At 29.3% G+C, this 18,738-nt stretch overlaps 1 protein-coding gene across 1 annotated transcript in view; it reads left to right on the forward strand.

Annotated features, from left to right (window-relative positions):
* LOC119602155 (plexin-B) overlaps positions 1-18,738 on the forward strand; it is a 327,104-nt gene that overhangs the window by 212,853 nt on the left and 95,513 nt on the right. Inside the window, exons 8-9 of the mRNA XM_037953517.1 lie at positions 6,553-6,735; positions 6,800-7,025. The gene's annotated coding sequence lies outside the window, so the exon portion shown is untranslated. The remainder of the gene's footprint in view (positions 1-6,552; positions 6,736-6,799; positions 7,026-18,738) is intronic.

Consider the following 18,738-nt stretch of genomic DNA (forward strand, 5'->3'; position numbering starts at 1 on the left):
CCCAGATGAAAGTCCGCTTTCTTTTCCTCCAAAATGTTCAGATGAATATTTAAGTTCTTCGTGCGAAATTTGAAGAATTTAGTTCCATTAGTTTCCCAGATAATCGAATTTTTGTCTTTAATAAATATGGGAGGCGCCGCTCCCCACATGGGTAGTCCGCCAATTTATTACCCAAAATGTTTAGATGGATGTTAAAGTTTTTCGTGCAAAATTTGAAGATTTTAACTGTAATAGTTTCCAAGATAAACGTATTTTTATACCCACCATCAAAAAAGATGGTTCCGTTTGTAACACATCGAAATATTGGTCATAGACCCACAAAAGTATATATATTCTGGGTCCTCATTAAATTCTAAGACGATCTAGCCATGTCTGGCCGTCCGTCTGTCTTTCTGTTGAAAGCACGATAGAGTCCGAATGGAAAGAGCTAGAGGGTGGAAATTTCACATAAATATTTCTTATAGGTAAGGTTTGTTTGGTATTGAAAATGGGCAATATCGGTCCACGTTTTCGGATAGCCCCCATACAAGTGGCCCCTCGAAAAGCAGCTTTAACAGCCATAACTTGTTCAAAAATACGAATATAGCGATGAAATTCGACATAAGTAAGTTTCTTGTGATCCAAAATCACTATGCAAAATTTTATGATCGGTCCATAATTGACCCTACCCCCCATATAAGGTCCCCTTCAGAAAATTACTTTAACGCTTATAACTGGCCTAAAAATACGAGTATATACATAAAATTCGACATAAGTTTCATTCGATTCAAACGAGGATTGATGGTGGGTATATAAGATTCGGCATAGCCGAATATAACACTCTTACTTGTTGTATTTAATTTATATGGTAGGTTCCACGCCCCCTAATGATAGTCCGCCTACTTTTTGTCCTAAATAATTATATTGACACTGAAGTTGCTCCGGCAAAATTTGAGGACTCTAACTGTTATATTATCTAAAATATACGGATTTAATATTTTCTTAATATAGGCGTGGCTCCTCGCCCACTTGAAGTCTGAAATTTTTACTCATAACTTTTTACGTCGTAAACCGATTTTGCTGATTTTCAATACCAAACTGTACCGGTTAATAAAGAATGTTGTTGGGCGAATTTTGTGAATTTCTATTGCTTCGTTTTAACGTGAGCGTGTTTTACACAGACAGACAGACGATTGATATGTACAAAATACACATTTATGACGAATTTTATCCTGATGACTTTGATTGCCAATGTGCGTTTAAGTAATTTTCAGAAATTATCCTTATATGGGAGTTGTGACCAATTATGAACCGATCAAGAAAAAATTTCGTATAATGATTTATATGCAAAAAAAATTCAAGTTGAATATTACTCCAATAGATTTATTAATTAATAAAATATGTGCGTTTAAGTGTTTTTCGGAAGTGAATTTTATATAGGAGCTATGATCAATTACGGGCCTTTTCAGAAAAATTTCGTAGAGTGATTTATATGAATGTACACAAAACATATTTGTGTCGAATTTTATCAAGATAGCTTTATTTGACAATGAAATATGTGAGTTTAAATGATTTTCGGAAGAGGGCCTTATATGGCAGCTATGACAAATAATGGGCCGATCCAGGGAAAAATTGGTAGAATGATTTATATGTACACAAAACATATTCAAGTTTTATTTATCAACTAGCTATACCCAGTGTGCTTTGCTACCCTAAAACGAATATGTATAAATAAATACCAGATTTATTTTATGTTACATATGAAAGATGTCAAGCAAATTATTAATAATAATTAATAAGAATATACAATTTTTTGTAATTACTTCACGTGAGAGGCACCAAAATTGGGGACTCTAGCTGTTATAGTTTTCTAGATATACAGATTTTAATAATTAGATTTTAGTATTTACTTCATATGGGAGGTGCCACGCCCGCTTTTGCTGAACTCCCTATTTTTGTCCAAAATATTTGTATTTAAACAAAAGTTACTTGTACAAAATTTGGGGACTCTATACGTGGGACCTCGCTCATTTGAAATTTCAACATAAAAAGCAGTTATAACTCCTTCCAGACATACAGGAAGATATTGTGAAAATTTCAAGAAAATCAGTTTAGCCGTTTAAACTGATTAAATAAAAAACCCTCTACGATTTTGAAAATTCTAACTACAATAGTTTTCCAGATTAACAATATGTTACATATGAGAGATGCCAAGCAAATTATTACAAGTTCGCCAATTTCTATCTATGAAAAATTTGTATTTAATTCATATATATGGTGCCAAGCGCCCCATTGAAAGTCCGCCCGTTATTCTCTAAATGTTTACATGAATGTCAAAGTTCTTCATGTAAGATTTGAAAATTCTAGCTCTAATAATTTCTCAGATATACGAATTTAATTCATGTGGGGGCTTCATGCTCCCCGGATGAAAGTCCGCAATTTTTCCTCCAAAATATTCAGATGAATATTAAAATAATTTGTGCAAAATTTGAAGAATCTAGTTCTATTAGTTTCCCAGTTAAACGAAATTTTGTATTTAATTCATATTGGACTTACCAAGTACCCCAGTCCGCCCGTTATACTCTAAATGTTCAGATGAATGTCAAAGTTCTTCAAGTAAAATTTAAAGATTCTAGCTCTAATAGTTTCTCAGATATACGAATTTTTCTATTTTATTCATATGGGGACTCCAAGCCCCCAGGTGAAAGTCCGCTCTTTTTTCCTTAAAAATGTTCAGATGAATATTAAAGTTCTTCGTGCAAAATTTTAAGAATTTAGTTCTATTAGTTTCCTAGATAAACGAATTTTTGTTTTTAATTAATATGGGAGGTGCCGCTCCCCTCATGGGTAGTCCGCCAATTTATTACCCAAAATGCTAGTCCGCCTACTTTTTGTCCTAAATGATGATATTGACACTAAAGTGTCTCTCAAATATACGGATTTTATATTTTCTTAATGTGGGCGTGGCTCATCGCCCACTTGAAATTTCGAAATAAAAAGTCCCAGACACGCAGGAATACGCTGTGAAAATTTCAAGAAAATCGGTTCAGCCGTTTAGTAGTCTATAACGTTCAAACATACAAACAAACACACATTCATTTTTATATATATAGATGCTATAGCTTTATTTATCAATGAAACATATGCGTTTAAGTGATTTTCGGAAATGGAACTTATATGGGAGCTATGACCAATTATGGTCCTATCCGAAAAAAATTCGTAGCGTGATTCATATATAGACGAAACATATATGTGTCGAATTTTATCAAGGTACCTTTATTTGACAATCAAATGTGTTCATTTAAGTGATTTTCGGAAGTGGCCCTTATATGGGAGCTATGACTAATAATAGACCGATCCGAAAAGAAATTTGGTAGAATGATTTGTATGTACACAAAACATATTCAGCTCGAACTTTATCACAAAATCAATGAAATATGTGCGTTTAGGTGGTTTTTGGAAGTGGACCTTAGATCTATGTTGGTAGTATGATTGCTATTCATATTGTATTTCTATGTACAAATTTTGTGTTGATACCGATATATTTGAGGGAGTTATTAACGATAAACTAATTTCCGGGAATATACCTTTGTATGGGGGCTATGGGAAATATTGGATCAATTGTTATGAGTTTGAACATACTTAATCCCTGCTACAAAAAAATAATGTGCGACAAAATTCATCGAAATATCTTTGGTAATTTCTGAGAAAACTACTTAAGAATTGGAAAAAAACGTTATTTTTTTCGAGGTAGACTGAAATTTTTTTGTGAATTTCTATTGCTTCGTTTTAACATGGGCGTGTTTTACACAGACAGACAGACGGACATAGCTAAATCGACTCAGAATTTCATAAGAATATATATACTTTGTTGGGTCTCAGATGAATATTTCTTGGTGTTACACACGGAATGACAAAGTTATATATACCCTCTATCACCACTGATGGTTGTGGAGGGTATAAAAAGAAAACAAGTAAGAGTGTTATATTCGGCTGTGCCGAATCTCATATACCCACCATCAAACCGTATGCCATAAAAGGAATGCTCCCCTATAAACATCAGGTGATATTTGGAATATGGCTTAAGTCAATTATGGACCGAGCTCTTTTGAACTAACAAAATATTAATTTTTAAAAACCAAATATTTTATTTCAATTTTTAAACCGTGAGCGTATGAGTAATTTTCTGAAGAGGACCTTTATATGCGTTAATTATAAACCGATACTCATAAAATTTTGTACCTAGATTTCGTTTGTATAGAACTTGTTTATGCAACATTTCAGCGCTATACTCGTATTTTAAATAAGGAAAACTCGTATTTCAATAACCAAAACTCTTTCCTGAAGGGAACCTTTTATAGGGGCTAGGGTCATTTATAAATCAGTCCTCATTAAATTCGGAATGAAGAATTATGTTCCTAAGTATAAACTTTTTTATGTCGATTTTAATCGGAGCGAATTTCATAACCGTATATCATAACTCATGTTTTTAAGCCAGTGTAATTTTCTGAAGGGGACCTTGTATGGGCGGTAGGGTAAATTATGGACCGATCCTCTCTAAATTTGGTGGAGAGATTTTGGCACGCATTAAACTTATGTGCATCAATTTTCGTCACTACATTCATATTTTTAAGCCGGTAATGAGCATTATAGTTATTTGCAGAGGGGGTCCTTATAAGCGGGAAGGGTCATTTATTGGCCGATCCAAAAAAAAAAAATTGGTACAGAGGTTTTGGCTCGTAAGAAACTTACGTGTGTAGCATTTCATCGCTTTACTTGTATTTTTAAGACAGTAATGAGCGTTGAAGTTATTTCCTGAAATGGAACCAATAGGGGGAGTAGGGCCAATTATGGACCTATCCACATAAAAGTTATTAAAAAGATTTTGGCTCGCGAGGAACTTAATTGTGTAAAATGTTATTGCTATATTCGTAATTTTTAGCCAGTAATGAGCGTTAAAGTCATCAGAAGGGGACCTTATATGGGGGATAGGGTCATTTATGGGCCGATCTTAAAAAAAAAAAATCGTAGAGCGATTTTGGTTCGTAAGAAACTTACTTATACCGAATTTCATCGCTATACTCGCATTTTTGGACCAGTAATGAGTGTTAAAGTAATTTTCTAAAGGGGACCTTATATGGGGGGTAGGGTCAATTATGGACCGATCCTCAAAAAATTTTGTAGAAAGATTTTGGCTTACATGAAACTTATTTATGTCGAATTTCATCGCTATACTTGCAGTTTGGGGCCAATAATGAGTGTTAAAGTCATTTTCAGGAGTGGACCTTATATGCGGTAGGGTCATTTATGGGCCGATCCTAAAAAATTGGTTAAAAGGTTTTGGTTCTTAAGAAACTTACTTATACTGAATTTCATCGCTATACTAAAATTTTTGGGCTAGTAATGAGTGTTAAAGTAATTTTCTAAAGGGGACCTTATATGGGGCAAGGGTCTATTATGGACCGATCCTCAAAAAATTTGGTAGAAAGATTTTGGCTCACATGAAACTTATTTATGTAGAATTTCATCGCTATACTTGCATTTTGGGACCAGTAATGAGTGTTAAAGTCATTTTCAGAAGGGGACCGTATATGGGGGTAGGGTCATTTATGGGCCGATCCTAAAATAGAAATCTAGTGAGGTTTTAGTTCGTTAAAAACTTATTTATACCGAATTTCAACACTATACTCGCATTTTTGGGCCAGTAATGAGTGTTAGTCATTTTCTGAAATGGACCTTATATGGGGGGTAAGGTCATTTATGGGCCGATCCTAAAAAAAATTCGTGCAGCGATTTTGGTTCGTAAGAAACTTACTTATACCGAATTTCATCGCTATACTCGCATTTTTGGACCTGTAATGAGTGTTAAAGTCATTTTCTGAAGGGGACCTTATATGAGGGGTACAGTCATTTATGGGCCGATCCTCAAAAAATTTGGTAGAAAGATTTTGGCTCATATGAAACTTATTTATGTCGAATTTCATCGCTATACTCGTACTTCTAAAGCAGTTATGCCCGTTAAAGCTGGATGTCCACTTGTATGGGGGCTATCCGAAAAATTGGACTGGTATTGCCCATTTTCAATACTATACAAACCTTAGCAATAGAGAATATTTATGCAAAATTTCAACTGTCTAGCTCCTCTCGTGTGGTCCCTATCGTGATTTCAACAGACAGACGGACGGACAGACGGACGGACATGGCTAGATCGTCTTAGAATTTAATAAGGACCTGGAATATATATACTTTTATTGATCTATGGACAATATTTCGATGTGTTACAAACGGAATGACAAAATCAATATACCCCCTTTTGATGGTGGGTATAAAAATCTGACTTATTTAATGATATAAATCTTATTTGACTTATTTAATGATATAAATCTGACTTATTTAATGATACCCTCATTATGGAGAAAAATTTTAAACTTTCACAATTTATTGAATATATTAAAATATTTAGATGGGATTTTATAAAAAGTAGCTTTGGCACAGCCGAATATGGCACTATACTTGTTTTATTTATAATTAATAAAAAAATTTACTAATATAAATATATCATATTTTATATAGGATATTCCTCAATACCGTAAGATGGTTAAACAATTCTACCGAGATGTTGCTAGACTGCCACAAATTAGTGATCAGGAAATGAGTACTGCTATGCAGCAATTATCCATACAACAAAATGACGAATTCGATACTGTAGCAGCTCTAAAAGAGCTGTATATATACGTTACCAAATATAATGATCAGGTAATTACAAGAAATTTATACCAACATTAATTTGTTCATTAATATATTTTTTCATCATTCTAAGATAATAAATGCCTTAGAAAATGATATAAATTGTAAAAAAATGCATTTGGGCTACAAATTGGAAAATGTGGCATTTACTTTAGAAGGGGAAGAGACTTCTGCTTGCTGACACTCGTTGAGATTGCATGAAGTTTTCCAAAAATATAATAATATTCAACGTAATGTTTTAAATATTTCTTTTAGAGCCTCGTTAAAAGAAAATTTATTTCAAAGCTTTCTTAAAGGTGGTAAGTAGAACAATAATATCTTACGAACAATTATAATTAACAATTATAATTAACATTAGTATTTATTTACATTATTATTTTTTCATTTCCCGGAAAACCGGCATTAATTTTCGGGGAATTCCCGTCTGGAACATGTTATCAAATTTTAGGAATGTATACTTCTTTCAAAAGATAATTCTATATACATATGTATGTAAGTTTTATAAAAATTTGTTCTCCTTTTTGTATTTGTTAATGCTTTTTTTATGGATTCTTTATTTTAGAATTAATACATTCTAAATTAAACACTAATGGTTTTTATTAAATACTAGCTATACCCAGTGTGCTTTGCTACCTTTAAAGCAATATAAATAAAAGAACACACTTAAAAATTTTGAAGATTCTAACTATAATAGTTTTCCAGATAAACAATTTTTTACATATGGAAGATGCCTTGCAAATTATTACAAGTTCACCAATTTTCCCAAACGTTTATTAAGATTTTAATGTAATCTATGAACAATTTTAATAATCTAATAGTTTCCCAAATATACTAAATTTTGTATTTAATTCCTCTGAGAGGTACAAATGATCATTGATGTGTAAAGTTGGTTTTTATAAAGTGCTTTAAATCTTTTTTATTAGAATAAGCTTATTTCATTCAGTGTTTAACAAAAAAAAAACTTTTATTGCTAAAAATAATTTTATTGCTATAAATATACATATGCTAAATTCTATTACAAAATATTTTAGTATTCATGTGAGTTAAAAACTTGAGTGATTTTCTTTATTATTTCATTATTCTTTGTTATATACATTACTTCTTATTTCTATTTTTACGAAAGAGGAGCCAGATCAAATTATTTATTCATTCAAACTTTAAGGGTGATGGCCACACGTCAAAATTTGGTCAAAACTTGTTTATGTGTTAGTAATTTATTTCAACAATCATTGAAAAAGATATAGTATATTTCAAGTAAAATTTGGTACTGTGCCTTTAAATAAATTCGAATATAATTTTTTTTTCATCCATATTTCATTTACCTTGCGGCAAAAAATGTGATGTCTCACCAAATTCTTCAATGTATGCTTCTTCTGCTTCAATTTCAGTTGAAAATCAAAAGTGTTTTAAAAAAAAGAAAAAATATTAACAGTTCTCAGAGAACTGATAATACAAATGATTATACTCCTCTCCAAACAAGAGTCGATGATAATGATGAAGTTGATAACAGTATTTATGTGCAAAATAGAACAAAAAAAGAAATATGTCGATTACTTAATACCCCGTTCACATGATGTAATTACACTATGCAACAAAAATAAATGCCTCGGAAATGATACTATTTTTCTGAAAGGTGGATCCGAATAGAACAAGAATATGTTTCTGAAATTTGCCAAATACCTCCAAAATCATAACGGTAAAAAACCGTTTTTTCATACCTTTAAGCACTTATAAGTCAGTAACTTAGTTGAATATGAAACGATTTTAACTTTTTCCACGGATTTAGAAAGCAGAAGCTGAGGCCTTTATAATGACATATATAATGTTTCAGTAACCTGGAGAGATGTGTGTGAATTTCATCAGCAAACATATTTTTTTATTTTAGTTTTGCAATATTTTATATAAGAACCGTACTTTTTTTTGATTAGAAACCCATCTCTATTCATGAGAAAAACGCAACTTTGTTTTTAAAAATCCCTTAGCAATTGACGACTTTATTGATTTTTTTCTTAATACAAAATTGTTCAAAAACTGATTTTCTGAAGGATGCTATATATGGGAAATAGGGTTTAATATATAGGCTGATCCTCGAAAAATTTGGTGGAAGGGTTTATGTTTATATAAAAGTTATTTATGCTGAATTTCATCGTGATATTAATATTAAGAGAAGAATTATGGAATTCAAGTCATTTTTTGAAGGAGGGTTTGTATAGGGACTAGGATCAAATAAGACCTTATTGTCGATAGAATCAGCAGTATCACTAAAGATTACAGCAAACTCATTTATACCGATTTTTGTATTGCTTGGACCTTATTTGACCCTAGTTCCCATACAAACCCTCCTTCAAAAAAATCCTCCTTAGGTAAGCGACTTTAATTCCATAATTCTCTTAATTACATTAATATCACGATGAAATTCAGCATCCAAATCCTTCCACCAAATTGTATGAGGATAGGCCCATATTTAGCCCTATCCCCCATATAAAGCATCTTTCGGAAAATCAATTTTGGAAAAATTTTGTATTAAGAAAAAGATCAATAACGTCGTCAATTGCTAACGGATTTTTAAAAACAAAAATGCGTTTTACTCATGAATAAACATGGGTTTCTAATCAGTTAATAAATAGTACGGTTCCTATATAAAATACTTCCAAAAAACATTTCCAAACTTGGACAACGGTACAGAACTAAAATAAAAAATATGTTTTCTGATGACATTCACACTGTTCACACGGTGAACAAAAGGTACTAAATTTACCCAACACTGGCAAATTCATACCCTCAACATCCCATCTCAAATAAAACCAACTGCAGCCAACTTCAAATGCGATTGTAAGAAGTAGAAGTGAAGATCGAAGTGTGTGCAAGGCCATAACAAAAGAAAAACTGAAGAACAAAACCCATACAACAATTAATAAACTAAAACTATTTAAAACTTATTAATTAATAATAAATAATTAAAACCCATAAAATAAAACTTACCCTAAATACAAACACTAAAATAAAGCATAAACCTAATTTCAAATAATTAAAACTTACACTAAAACCTAAAATCAATTTAAAACTTAAATCTATTATAGAAAGATAAAAAAACCTAAAAATTATAAATTGTGAAATTTTATTATGAACTTAAATATACAATATCGTATCACCCTATTTTAAATAAAACACTATACGTTTTATAACGTTTTTAAAATAAAAAAAAAAGAAATTCTGTTTTATTTTACCCCATATTGCACCTAACCCCGAACCCGTCAAAACAATGGTCCTAACGAACCGAATACTTATGAAAATTAAGTAAAGTGAAACAGTGACAGTTACAAAAACAATACATTACAAAAATAAAATCACAATTTCACAAATAAAACAAAAACATTGCAAAAATATAGAAATACACAAAAAATTAAACATATAATCAAAATTAACTAAAAGGTTAACAAAACAAAGTATGAACTAAACGAAAAACAAAAATTAAAAGTATACACTCAAAAACAGAAACTGTTTAACCAAAACAACATTATGAAAAAACTCTTTAAATTCAAGTATTTAATTTTGAAAATTTTATCGGTGAAAATTAATTTAATGAATTGTCTATTTTTGTATTGTCATTACTCGTTTCACCTTTTTCTAATGCCGAACTTGAAAGGCTTTTTATATCAAAGGCTATAATTAAAATAAAATTCGAAATCGTATTTAAGCTGAATTTTTATGTTCAATAATACAAATTCGAAAAGAATTGAAATTCGAAAATTCATGCCGTTACACTTAAGGCCTTATTAAAAATCTTTTACAAAATAAAATGTTGTTTATGAATATATAAAAAATTATATTACAAATAAAATACGATCATTTAAAAAATATCAAAATGAGGATTACGATGAAGATATAGTACCAGAAATATTGGAGTCATGCACTACATCATCAGTATTTTAATAAAAACTAGAAAAAACAAACATTTATATTGTTTTGTGAGATTAAAAAAATTTTAGCTCTTTTTTTTCTTCCGTAGAACATTTTAGCACTTATTTTTTCAAATTTTAGCATATTTTGAAATTCATTTTCTGGCAACACTGGCTATAGGTTTAATTCTTCTTCTGTTTATAATGAGCAATATCAGTTGGTTTGCTCTCAACTTGAAAAACAAAATCAAATCAGTTGCTGATCAGCACTTGTCGAAGCAAGGTCTGTGTGCGACGTTTTTAAAATACACACAGAAATACAACAACAAAATTTTGAGGAAGCCGAATTAATGTAGTTGATAGTTTTTTATATATAGACTTTGATATACGCTGGCTGTCAAAATCCGTAATAAATATTTGACAGTTAGTATATACTTTATAGTTTGTAGTCATTTTATTAGTATACTTTTATTTTGAATTGAATTCTGCTCTCTGCTGCAACACAAATAAAACTATGGTAGTCTATGGTATATGTGCTTGAGCATCTCTGGAATACAGTCACTGTGTGCACCAGAGATACAAGCCGAGACGGCTCAAATCGGCGGCGGCTGGCCGCCGGTAATATTTTGCAAGCCGCGCCGCCGCCGACTTCTTTCGGCTCAAAAGCTAAGCCGGCTTAAACGTAGCCGCTGATATAGATTAGAATCACACATGTATTTCAGAACATAATTTCACCAAATTGAACGGAGTTGCCACTATTTTAAATTCTTATGGCAAATTGAAAAGTGTTGCCACACAATATTGTGTTAATATTAAAATAGTGAAAACTACTATAAATGTCCATTTTCTGCAGAAAAAAACTTATATAGAGACAGGTTTCTATGTAACAGACTATTATACAAAGATTTTTCAATATAATAAACCTTATAAGGTCAATTTCTAAAGAAAAAGTTAAATTGAGCCGACAATTTAGCCGCCGCCGATATTTTCTGTAATAAGCCGCCGCCGCCGCCGCCGATCATTTCCCATCGGCTTGTATCTCTGGTGTGCACACGCTGCTGCAAAACAAGCAGCTGCCAACCGAAATAAACACGACGACTGAACAGTGCAAACATTTTTGAGTAAGCTGCTTTCGTATTGTTTAGTTCTTGGTTTCGTTTTCTTAGGCGCAATTTACATTAAGACTTTTCAGACGTCTGTTTTTTCCAATTCTCTTTTGAGAATCTTCCAAAATATCATGAACATTTATACGGTGATTTTTTACATGCAACTTTTCATGTCTTTTTTGATGTTTAGTGTAAATAAAATTAAATTTTTAACATAAAAACAATTTTAATGCAAATTTTAATGTTTTCATTAAAAAAACACGTAATTATTTTTTTACATGAGTATAATATCAACAGTACGAATGAGTGTAAAGAGGAATTTCAAAAACAATCATGAAAATCCTAAATCATGTTTGTTTTCTTACCCCCCATTCTTCTCTAACCCGCTCACCACCAATCATCGACAAACATGAAAACAGACGTCTGGGCAAACATGAAAAAAAATCATCGTGTAAATTGGGTGTTACTGTGCGTGTAATAAAAACTGGATAGTAGCTAGGGTGATCGATTATTCGACATTTTCCAAAAACCGGTTTTCGAATAGTTCGAATAGTTGACATTTCAAAAAAACCGGTTGATATTTTTCAAATTCAGAAAAAACCGGTTAACCGGTTTTTCATAATAAATAAAAAAATATATGTTAATTTGAAGAAATTAATGTTTATGATTAAATTTGACTAATAAAACATGGCCCGAAATGATTTTTAACAGTTTAACAGATTATAACTTTAGATCTAGTCGTCTGATTTACATTATTTCTTTAATATAAAAAAAAATTAGGAAAAAGTGGACACTTCTGTTAAACATAAGGTACTATGTAATCCTAGCTTATTCTAAAGCCCTTTTAGGAAATTTTCATAGGCATTCCAACACTTCCATAATATTTCAGCGGTAAATTAATTATTGTAATTGGAATATAATCTTAAGATTAATAAAATTTTATTAAACAGTTATCAATTTTACAAATAAAATTTTTTAATTAATTAGGAAAATCAGAAAAGTTTAACCAATGGTGCTTTAGAAAAATATATCCTAGTTCCTGGACTCGAATATTTTTAAATTTAAACGGGCTGTATTATTTACTTCAAAATTTCATTTAAATAATCTTTGAATACAAAGCAAATAAAAGTATTCGAAACCGGTTTTTAAAAAGTGAAAAAACCGGGTTATTCGATATTCGAAAAATCAACATTTAGAAAAAAACGACACTGGTAAAGCAGAAAAAACCGGTTTTAAAACCGGTTGAAAAATCGAATCGATCACCCTAATAGTAGCGTTATTTGGCTATATAGTAATATATAGTAAGACGTAATTATAGTATGGCTGAAAAAACTTGATGAGTGGTTTGATTTGAAAGCTTAGTAGAATGGATTGTTTTTTTATTTTGGTGTTTACATTTTGCAATGATAAATATAAATAATATCGATAATTTAAATAAACGATGTATAATATTTGTAAATTTAGGTATAAAATATATGTTATATTTAGTAGAATCGAATGGTTTCTTATTTATGTGTTTAAATTTGATGTGAATAGACATACAGTGAATCAATTAAGTAATTTGCCTATGTAAAATTATATAAATTTTAAGAAAAAACTTTATCTGAACAATTATTTTTAGCAAAATAAAGCAATTTGCTTGTTGTATTTTTTAAAGAATATATTATATTTTAATTTTCTACCATAAAAAGTAAAATCGTGATATTAATTAACGAGATTTTTGATAAAAGGTGAACGTATTGTTAATTTTTAAGGTCAATAAAGTATTTTGCTTTTTTAGGTTTTTTGTTCATTTTTTTAATATTGCTGTATTATTTTATAAAATTTAATATTTTTATTACTCCTATATATTAGAATAACATATTTTAGTAGTGGAACGACTAAGTTTGGACATTTCTTAACCGATTTATTATCCTATATACCTATAAGAATTTTTCAATATTTGACTTAACATGAAATCTATCGTTTCTTTGATTTAATTTCGAAAATAATAAGTAATTTTGAATTGGATACATGATATATTAGGAAATCAATGGATTTGGATCTAGAAAAAAATATTAGTGGGGTATAAATCTATAGATTATAACAAAAATAATCTGGGATTTTGGTCATTTTGTATTGATAAACAAAAACTACATTGCGGAAACCCCATCCATTTGGGGAGTACTGTGTGAATTTTATTTAGAGTTGTATAATATTGATTCTTATTCAATAAAGCTAACACTAAGTACCATCCTAGCCACTCTAAGTATGGGGATATCACCGTATACCACTATAGAACTATTACATGCTAGAATTTTGATATTCTACCTCATATTTTGAATGCATTATTTTATGAATAAAATACAGTAGGCGTAGCTGGATTTGGATAAATATTCTTGATTTGGGTTCTAACTATATATAAGTGTATGTATTAGCTGAAAAATATTGCTTTTGTGGATCTTAGGTGATGAGAACCGCCTCCATTTGTAAATATCTAAATTAAGTATTTTTCCCGTACCACACGATAGTTCACTTTATATTGTTTCCAAGCAACCTAAGGTCTGTTTAGGGGTTTAAATTTAAACATAGTGTTCTTTTGAGTTCGTATATGGACTTTGGAGAAGATAAATGAGGACTTCAATGGTTTTAGCTGGGATACAAATCGCTCTCCTTTGGCAGTTAAAGATTTTTAAAGACAACTCAGTGCGTTTTTTTAATAATTCTTTGTGTTATTTCATCAATTACTATATTTTTTATTTTTTAATGATTGATTAAACATCTCATAATTGAATTTCATTGATTTATACTTGTTCTAAAAATCTAAACTAATTTTTTTATATTGGAATTGCCTCATTATTTCCATTTAAACATTTTTAACGCAAATAACTACACAGTTTCACACAATAACGATATGATTTTTGAAAATTACAATTGAAAAATACTTAACACGTGTCCTTTTAACAATAAAACAATAAATTCCAAAAGAAATTAAAAAATAATTTGAAAAACCCAACGAAATTAACTGGAAACTTCAATATGCTTTATTGATATATATTGATAATAAAATGCATCAACAAATGCACTAAAATTTTTATTTTAATATTTTTTTTCTTGGTTTTCCCATTCTACACAATCTCTATTTTCAATTGGAAAACATAAATTTACTTTTTACCTGTTTTTTTGGATTTTATTTATGAACAAAAAACAAAATTCTCTTAAAAAAAGGTAGGCAAAAAACTTAGTTGATTCACTATATATAATGTTATTCAATTATTTGGTTTTTGTCTTATTCGGTTAATTCGACAAATAATTATTTGAGGTTTTAAGTTAGCTGGTTAATAATCGGATAATTCAACATTATTCGGATAATCGAATAAAAGGAAACTGGATGTTTTTTATTAATATTATTTCTTTTTTACAATTTTTTCTTCCTATAACAAACGAAATTATAATTTATAATCAATAGTTCACATTTTATAAATTTTCCCATGAAGTTAATGAAAATAAATTCCAGAAAAATTAAATGTTTAAAAAAGCCACTTTGATTTATAATTAGATAAATAGCAGAAATATAATAAAAGCTTATATAATAACCCTTTCAGCGTCAAAAATTATTTATGTCGAGAAAAAAACTTGAAAATTTATATTTAAGATAATTTTGCTGAATCATTGAAAAGTAATATATTTTGAATTTGAGTTTTCCCTAGTGAGTTATAGAGGGTCAAAATTAAATGTCAAATATATTCGACGTTCGAAAAACAGTTACCAAAAAGCACCACTAATATTTTTTTATGAATATTGTTTTTTAAAATGTCTTCTTACACTTATATCAATATAATAAAATTTAAATCTGTATAGTCCGATCTTATTTAAACGTTGCTAAAAAGCACTTTTTAAAAAGTAGTCATAAGTGACAATTTTTTAAAACCTGATTTTAAAATACTTTAAAATTACGGAAGATCTTTCAAAATCTCAATTATAAATATAATAAAGTCTTAACTTTCATCTAAAACAAAAAAATTCATACTAAAGGTCAAAATTATACTCAAAAAAATATATTCGACAAAACCACGGAAAGGGTTAAGTATACAAAATTATACTTTAACCCTTTTTGACTAGGGTGTAAACTTGAGGTGTATGTACATTTTTAAAAGAAAAACTTTGTTTTTAAAACTGATAATTTATTTAGTCCATTTTTTCGGTCGATCTTCGACATAATATGTCTAAAAATATAAACCGTATATATATAGGGTTAATTAATAAGTTTTATAGTGCATTTTTGATTTTTTTGAACTTCGGGGGTAAATTCGTCCCATGTGTTTTAAATGGTTAATTTTACTTTTTTCACTGTTATTTTAAACATAAGACTTTATACTCAAAATTCCAGTCATCTTTATTAAATTTGGCCGACAAATAAATAATATTTCGATATGGTACACTGAGAATTCACAAATATATGTTTATTAGGGTGATCGACTCGATTTTTCAACCGGTTTTAAAACCGGTTTTTTCTGCTTTACCAGTGTCGGTTTTTTCTAAATGTTGATTTTTCGAATATCGAATAACCCGGTTTTTTCACTTTTTAAAAACCGGTTTCGAATACTTTTATTTGCTTTGTATTCAAAGATTATTTAAATGAAATTTTGAAGTAAATAATACAGCCCGTTTAAATTTAAAAATATTCGAGTCCAGGAACTAGGATATATTTTTCTAAAGCACCATTGGTTAAACTTTTCTGATTTTCCTAATTAATTAAAAAATTTTATTTGTAAAATTGATAACTGTTTAATAAAATTTTATTAATCTTAAGATTATATTCCAATTACAATAATTAATTTACCGCTGAAATATTATGGAAGTGAATATGAAAATTTCCTAAAAGGGCTTACATAGTACCTTATGTTTAACAGAAGTGTCCACTTTTTTCCTAATTTTTTTTTTTTTTATATTAAAGAAATAATGTAAATCAGACGACTAGATCTAAAGTTATAATCTGTTAAACTGTTAAAAATCATTTCGGGCCATGTTTTATTAATCAAATTTAATCATAAACATTAATTTCTTCAAATTAACATATATTTTTTTATTTATTATGAAAAACCGGTTAACCGGTTTTTTCTGAATTTGAAAAATATCAACCGGTTTTTTTGAAATGTCAACTATTCGAACTATTCGAAAACCGGTTTTTGGAAAATGTCGAATAATCGATCACCCTAATGTTTATTGAATAACAAGAAATCGCGTTGATAGAAACAAACTTTTCAATTTAAATAGTTTTTTGCTTCTCCTGTAAAATTTTTAAAATGTTATATAGGGCCGTCTGCGTTTTAGGTGACGATATATTTCTTAAAATTTCATAAAAGTACAAAAACTGTACCAGAGGAACACATAATTACCCGTTTTTGCTCATTTAGGTTGAATTCCTTGTTCCCGTTTCCCCCCTAAGTGTGGGCTTTCGAAATAAACATATTTCTGAGACTACAAAACTCATCGTCTAAAATATTTTTTCTTTAGAACGAAAAAAATAGAAGTACAGTGGACGTCCACTAGTACGAATTATATAGTGTCAGGCCCTTTCGTAATACCGAAAAATTCGTATTATTGAACAACACATTTTGTATGTTTAAATTCAAATAATACACATAAAATATTGGATTTTATTTATTTTTGTTTTATTTTTCATGAAAAATTACATAACGGAACAAAATATAATAAATGTGTATTATTTTAAATAAATTTCTTATACATAAACAGGCATAAAAGGGACATATTTACGTATATGAATTGTTAATTTTGAAAGTATCGTGAGTCCAATAGTTGAAATGAGATATATGTAGAAGGATTTAAATTTTAATGTTTTTAAAAAGATGTGTGCCAAAGACAATTTGCAATTTACATATGTGTTCTAAAATGTATTAAAATGTTCAGATTACATAAAACTTTTATTAGAAACTTGAATGGAATATACCACAATTCTCTAATTTATAATTTTCTCTTAAAAATTAGAATAGTTATCCTTAAACCCATTGTTTGGAATGTGGAGTCACACTACTTTCAAAATTAACAGTTCATACATACATATGTATATAAATATCATTTAACTTATTAAAAAATCCATCATTTAACATCGATGTTTATTACATTGTAAAATGATTCTTACGGCTTTTTCAATAACAGCGCTTTTGAGGCTTCGATATTGTTCTCAGCAGAGTTATTGTCGGGAACTAATAAAATACTTTCCTCATTGGCGTTATCATCCAATTTAATTTCTTCTCTTGGGTCATCAAAATTCCAATAAAATAAATTAATAACACTAAATAATTGTTGATTTGTAAATATACATGCAGTAAATTGTAAACTTCAAAATTACTGAGCTTAAGGTGAATGATACCGAAATAATAAAATAAAAACATAATAAAAACTTCATTCATACGTAAATAAAACCAAAATTCCCATAAAAAATGCGTTATTCGTACTATCGAACAGAAAAATTGTGACTTTATTCGTACTATAGAGTAGACAATGCAACAATTTTGCCATTCGTATTATTGGATATTCGTAATAAAGAGTATACGTACTATTGGACGTCCACTGTACTAATTTTTCCCGTTTTTTTGCCCTTTGTCCTATTTTTGTCTCCTTCTGGTCAAGCTGTCGAAACGGAACTTTGCTAATACATACAGTGAATCAACTAAGTAATTTGCCTATGTAAAATTTTATAAATTTTAAGAAAAAACTTTGTCTGAACAATTATTTTTAGCAAAGTTAAGCAATTTGTTTGTTGTATTTTTTAAAGAATATCTTATATTTTTATTTTCTACCAAAAAAGTAAAATCGTGATATTAATTAACGAGATTTTTGATAAAAGGTGAACGTATTGTTAATTTTTAAGGTCAATAAAGTATTATGCTTTTTTAGGTTTTTATTTTTTGTTATTGCTGTATTATTTTATACAATTTCACATTTTTATTACTCCTATATATTAAAATAACAATTTTTAGATATTTATGTAGTGGTACGACAAA

This window comes from Lucilia sericata, unplaced genomic scaffold, assembly GCF_015586225.1.
Source record: "Lucilia sericata isolate MDLA Ls3-8-SP2 unplaced genomic scaffold, ASM1558622v1 Contig000211F_arrow, whole genome shotgun sequence".
Lineage (NCBI taxonomy): Eukaryota > Metazoa > Arthropoda > Insecta > Diptera > Calliphoridae > Lucilia > Lucilia sericata.